Raw genomic sequence first — 6,664 nt, 5'->3', positions numbered from 1 at the left:
ATTGCCTCAAGCCAATTTCCCAAATTGGATCTAGGGGCCTAGTTTCTCAACATCTCACTTGGGAGTGTCCAGGCAGGGGCCCAAGCTGGAGGCAGCCTGGAGTGAGGGGCATGGGCAGGAACTGTATACCTGCTTCAGTTCAGTGATTCTTGGATGCAAGTAGCCCCAGGGGCTGCAGGGAGGGTCCCTGGAGAGAGTTTCACTGTGCCAGTTTTAAATGCTGCCTAGGCCCTAGTGTTTCGGTCCCTCATACAATGACTGCAGACCCTGACACAGTTCCAAATATACTGAGTTGAATGAATACAATGTCAAAGGAAGAAGCAGCTGCTTTGGAAAAGGCATCGTGGCCTTGATGCCTGTCTCCAACTATGTGTAAACACTTACCTTCCTAGGTGATATTCCAAAGCTCAGTCCGTATTGTAAAAGTCTGAGATACAAGAATATATATTTTTAAGGTCCTTTAAGGTACTATGTAAATTTTTAGTAGAGTTTCATTTATTTTTAATAATTATTTTTATATTGCAAGTAGAAACGATTTTGCAGTTATGGTAAAGTATTAGTGTCTAGTGCTGTCAAAACAAAATATCACAGACTGGATGGTTTAAACAAGAGAAATGTATTTTCTTTAAATGCATTTAGAGGCACTCTCTGTATGTGCCTGCACCTAAGTTTTCTCTTATAAGTATACCAGTCATATTGGATTAGGGGCCACCTTAATGTCTTCGTTTTAATTTGATTATTTCAATAAAGACCCCATGTCCAGACAGTCATATTCTGAGGAAATGGATGTTAGGATTTCAGCATCTGATATGTATATAGAAAATGTCAGACAGGTAATGTGCCAACATTGTAATAACGTTAGTGAGAGGCATGTCTCACACATGAGCGTTGAAATACAATCATCATGTTTATGTACAACAGAAGGATTACGTATTAATTTTTTGAGGGGGACACGATTCATTCCATAACAGGTAGTAATATAAAATTTTATTTTGAAAACACTTAAATAAACATTTTAGCTAAAAATTATTAAATAAACATTTTAACTAAAAATTATTAAGTAAATAATTAGTATTTATAAAACACTAAATAAGGATGAACTCTCCTCTAATATTTCAAGAATTATGTCAGGAATGCAGTAGAAAATAACTAATGAAAGTCTGGAACATGCAGATCCAGTGAAATTTCACTTTTAAAGTCATTTTAGTGCCTAAAATAATATGTGACACTCAATAAATAGTTGTTAAATAAACAAAGAAATCTCTTAGGGTGGGGTTAGAAGAAAATAGCGAGAAGAATGGTGAAGTTAGAAAGAAGTGTTCCTAAGCAACCAGAGAGAAAAAGTCAACTTCAACCAACATCCCCCAACTCACATTGTGGAGGAAATATACCATGTGCTCATTTGCTGTAAATCCCCTTTACCAAGATAGATGTTAGCAAAAAAGATATTTTAAAAAGATGTGTTTCTTGTCTGAAAGCTTTCCATTCTAGTAGAAGAGAAATAGGCTCAAGTAAAGGTCTATACAGGGCTACTTTTATATATTTATCTCATTAAAATGTAAGATCTTTTCCTCCCAGAGACAGAGCCATTTCATGTGATTATTGTCTGTTTTAAACAGATGATCTGTCTAGGCACACTGGCTCACGCCTGTAATCTCAGCACTTTGGGAGCCCAAGGCAGGTGGATCACGAGGTCAGGAGTCTGAGACCAGCCTGACCAACATGGTGAAAGCCCGTCTCTACTAAAAATACAAAAATTAGCCAGGCGTGGTGGTACCTGCCTATAATCCCAGCTACTCAGGAGGCTGAGGCAAGACAATCATGTGAACCTGGGAGGCGGAGGTTGCAGTGAGCCGAAATTGTGCCACTGCACTCCAGCCTGGGTGACAGAGTGAGACTCCGTCTCAAAGCAAACAAACAAACAAACAAACAAACAAACATATGGTCAAAGATTTCCCTGCCTTGGTGAACTGCCTCTTACTTTCCTTTGACTCTTATGCTTCTTCCTCATGTAACTAGAGATTCCACCTCACGTCTGCATTCTTATCTGTCCACCGCCACCCACCCCCTGCCACTAAGCTTGGACTCCATAAAAACATATCTCTTATTGCTTCTTTGTAATTTATGCTCAATTAATATTCTCTCTCATATATGTAATGTATATGATAGGATATATCATATATATGATTCACTTCTCAGTTTAACTGTTTCTCAGATTTTATTACTATCTATAAGTTTAGACAAATCTGGAATCTCTCACTTTCTATTTCCAAATCATCTAAATAATCAGCAATTCAGTGGAGAGAGTTTAATAATGCAGTATATAAATAAATAAATATATTAAAGAAAATAAGAGCAACAGCTCATGGACCTAAATATTCTAGCTATTCATGTGGAAACAATGGAATTTAATAGCTAACAAGACAAATGAATTGGATTTCCAGCATAAAATAAAGAAAAATGTACAATTACAACAGGAAAAGTGGTGACACAAACTAGGTATGTCACATTTTTAGTATTTTATGACCCAAATTATACAGCATCCCATTCAACTATTCATATTTTCTGTGATGTTAAACAGGAATTCTTGTATTTTGCTACTACACGCCTAAAGTACAATCAATCTTTTGAATAGCATCTATGTAATTATATTAAATAGTACATACATTATGTATATTACATCTATGTAATATATATTAAAATTCATATTGCAATGAAATCTACTCAATCTGGCAGTCAGTAAGAAAAAAATTATTGATGCACACAATAACACTGATGATTTTCAAGTGTATTATGCTAAGTGAAAGAAGGCAGACTAAAAGACAAACTTTACTGTGTGATTTCATTTATATGACTTTCTTGTAAGGACTAATCTGTATGGACAAAAAAAACTTTTATGTTTGCATGGGCTAAACATGGAAGGAGGGGTTGATTTAAAAAGGACCATGGTGGGGGATTATTTGAAATGATGGAAGTATTCTCTATTTTTATTGTGGTGATTTTTACACCACCGAAAGTTTGTCAAAACTCACAGAACAGTAAGCCAAAGACAGTGAATTTTACTGTGGTTATTATACCTCGACTAACCTGACAATAAAATTTAAGAACAAAAAAAGGCTGGCAAATTAGGGATAAAAACAAGCATTCCATATGTCAAAAGACATAAATGGGCATTTCATTAAAAAAAATTAAAATAAGAAATAAAAGTTATTCAACCTCATTAGTAATCAAATAAACTTAACATTTTAAATGATAGTTTGATTTAGTTTACCATAAAATCTGGTTTATGCCCTGGAAAATATATTTTTATACATTTATAATAAGCATGCAATTTGTTAAAATGTTTAAATAAAGCAATACAGCAATATGCATCGAAGTCCTAAATTATATATGTGTTTAGATCCAGCATATCCACTAGGGAAAAAGAAGCTTTAAATGTTCCAACATGTATTAATAAAGATATCAATTCTAACAGGAGAAATAGGGAACACATTGAAAGTCAAAAAAAGGGAAATGGACAAAAGTAATTAAATACTTTTATAAAGTAGAAGAGAATATGGACATCAAAATTAGAGTGTAGATATAGATTTTTTATTGACACAGAGAGTTTTTCAGGATACATTATCGGTAACATTTCAATAAACAAAATATATAATTTGTACCTGTCTTAGGCTAATCTTACATTGCTATAAAGCAATACCTGAGACTGGGGAATTAATAAAGAAAAGAGATTTAATTCATTCACAGTTATTCAGGCTGTACAGGAAGCATGATGCTAGTATCTGATTAGCTTTTATGGTGAGGGTTTCAGGGAGCTCTTATTCATAGAAGAAGGTGACAGGGAGCCAGCACATCACACGGTCAGAGAGAGAGACAGAGAGAAAGAGTAGGGGGATGTCCCAGACTTTTAAACAACCGAACCTCATGTGAACTAAGTGGGCAAGAATTCATTTATTAGCAAGGGGATGATACCAAACCTTCCATAAGGGATTTGCTCCATGATCCAATCACCTCCCATCAGGCTCCACCTTCAACATTGGAAATCATATTTCAACATAAGATTTGGAGGAGAAAAATATCCAAACCATATCAGTAGCTTACAATCATTTTTCAGGCATATATTTTAAGTGTATGTAAAGATCTATCTATCTATCTATCTATCTATCTATCTATCTATCTATCTATCTATGTATCTATCTATCTTGATATAAATATAGATACATAACAATGATTTGTCCTTATTTATACCGCCATCTATATCTTCCTAGATACTTCCTATATATGTATCCTCAAAACAGTTGAAATAGTACATATCGTGTTATTTTCTTAATTTGACTTGCAATGAATTTCTGAGTAATTTCTTATAATTTTATTCTGTATGTAGGGTATAAAATTAGATCATGATGTTGAGGCTCAGTAAATAATACCCCAGAGTATGGTTTGTTGGCATGCTGAACACTTTGAATTAAAAAAAAATGGAAAGACTTTAGAAGCTGCCTTGAAACCAAATACCCTCCAATTTTCTCTTGTCTCACTACCCCCAGTTCTCTTTGGAATTTCCTTAACTGATTGAGGGAACTTCTTTCCAAAAGAAATACAATTGTCTCAAGACCTCCTCCCTAGGAATCTCATCAAATAAACAGGAAAGATTTAGCATCTGAGAAAAGATGAAAAGTTGTGACCATGCCCAGACAGACTTTTGATTTATTCTCTTGAGTGCAGCTATGAGAGATTATCTTAAGAAACTTTATCTGCATAATAAGACAGCCTCTGTTTGCAGTACAGTTCTGCCCCTCACCATCCTACTACTTGTTCCATTCAGCTTCGACAGAGAATCATTTAAAAACTATTGTCTGATCTTTGAGCTCATTCAATTTCTCTGAAAATAATACACTATTCCTCAAAATTGCCTATATCCCTCATTTTTTCTTTCCCTCATAAATAGTGCATTTAAGCCTAAACTATCTTGAGTGGGTTTTGTTTTGTTTTGTTTTTAGTATCATTAGGACTCCTGTGTCTATGTGCATGTTAATAAGTGTATACGGCTTTTCTGCTAATTTGTCTATTGTTAGTTGACTTCAGCAGACATTCAGAGGGCAGAAGTGAGACTTAGCACTTGCTCGTACACTAATATAGAATCGTAACTATATAAATAAAGTAAACAAAATATATCTAAAGGAGACCAGAATAAAATTCTCCAATTATTTTTTTCTAATTTACAGAATAAAAAAAATGGTCATATATCTCATTGTTGAAATGTAATATGTCAATACACACACACACACACACACACACACACACACACACACCCCAGCATGATCTTTAGGGAAATAAAAACAATATGGTGAGTATATCTTTGCTAGAGTTTTATTTTATTATACATTGTGGATGTTTAATGCAGGTCACTGAATTTCGGAATCAAATCCTAAATAGCATGATTTAATACCCTGTGACCTCAGACAAGTTATAGATCATGCTTATTATTTATAAATTCTATTTGTCTACTCACTACTCATTACTGACATTTTTGTGGTCACTCATAGACGTGCATAGAGTGGTAAAAAAATATTGTGTTGCCTGATGCACATATTCACAGCTGAGATTGAACAAGGAGATGCTCTGCCTTATTGTTTCCACTATCAGAGTGTAAATAAGTGTTTTTTTCATGGTCTAGTTAGTGCCATAGTTTTCAAATTTTGTGCCTTTTTTTTTTTTTTTGTAATTTACCTGTTTAAAATGTTCCCCAAGAATAGTGCCAAAGCACTGTCTAGTATCCATACATGCAAGCTAAGATGGGTCTTACAGAGAAAATACATGTGTTAATTTTTTTTTTTTTTTTTTTTTCCTGAGACAGAGTCTCACTCTGTTGCCCAGGCTGGAGTGCTGTGGGTGTGAGCTCGGCTTACTGCAACCTCCGCCTCCCTGGTTCAAAGGATTCTCATGCTTCAACCTCTCGAGTAGCTGGGATTACAGGTACGCACCACAATGCCTCGCTAATTTTTTGTATTTTTAGTAGAGACAGGGTTTCACCATGTTGGCCAGGCTGGTCTTGAACACCTGATCTCAAGTGATCCACCCGCCTAAGCCTCCAAAAGTGCTGGGATTACAGACGTGAGCCACCAGGCCTAGACAGGAATTGTTTTATTTACTCAACTCATAGCTATTAAGTGTTCGATACCGTTCTGTTAATAGATCATGACACAAGGGCAAGGTGTCACCCCTGTCTTTGACATTATTGTTAAAGGAAACAAAACAAAACAAATTAGGCAGATAATTATAGTGGTATGAATGAAACAAACAGTGCTAGTGATAAAAAATATATATATTTAAAGAGTAGCCAGGCATGGTGGCCCATGCCCATAATCCCAGCACTTTGGGAGGTTAAGGAAGGAGGACTACTTGAGACCAGGAGTTCAAGATGAGCCTGGGCAATATAGCAAGACTTTATCTTTATCCAAAAAAAAAACAATTAGTCAGACGCAGTGGCACATGTTAGTAGCTCCAGCTACTCAGGAGGCTGAGGTGGGAGACTCACTTGAGCCCAGGAGTTAGAGGCTGCAGTGAGTTACGATTGTGCCACTGCACTCCAGCCTAGGTAATAGGGGAACACACTGTCCCCACTCCAAAAAAAAAAAAAAATATATATATATATATACACACACAC

General features: G+C 35.4%; 1 non-coding gene across 1 annotated transcript; it reads right to left on the bottom strand.

The window, feature by feature from the left end:
• Positions 1-823: 823 nt before the first annotated feature.
• On the bottom strand, positions 824-927 carry LOC123570733 (small nucleolar RNA U13). Its single transcript, XR_006694982.1, has one exon. It is a non-coding gene; the product is annotated as a small nucleolar RNA U13 (small nucleolar RNA).
• Positions 928-6,664: the final 5,737 nt, after the last annotated feature.

This window comes from Macaca fascicularis, chromosome 20 (assembly GCF_037993035.2).
Source record: "Macaca fascicularis isolate 582-1 chromosome 20, T2T-MFA8v1.1".
Taxonomy (NCBI): Eukaryota; Metazoa; Chordata; class Mammalia; order Primates; family Cercopithecidae; genus Macaca; species Macaca fascicularis.
The sequence above is the reverse complement of the archived record's forward strand: the minus strand, read 5'-3'. Positions and strand labels throughout refer to the sequence as shown.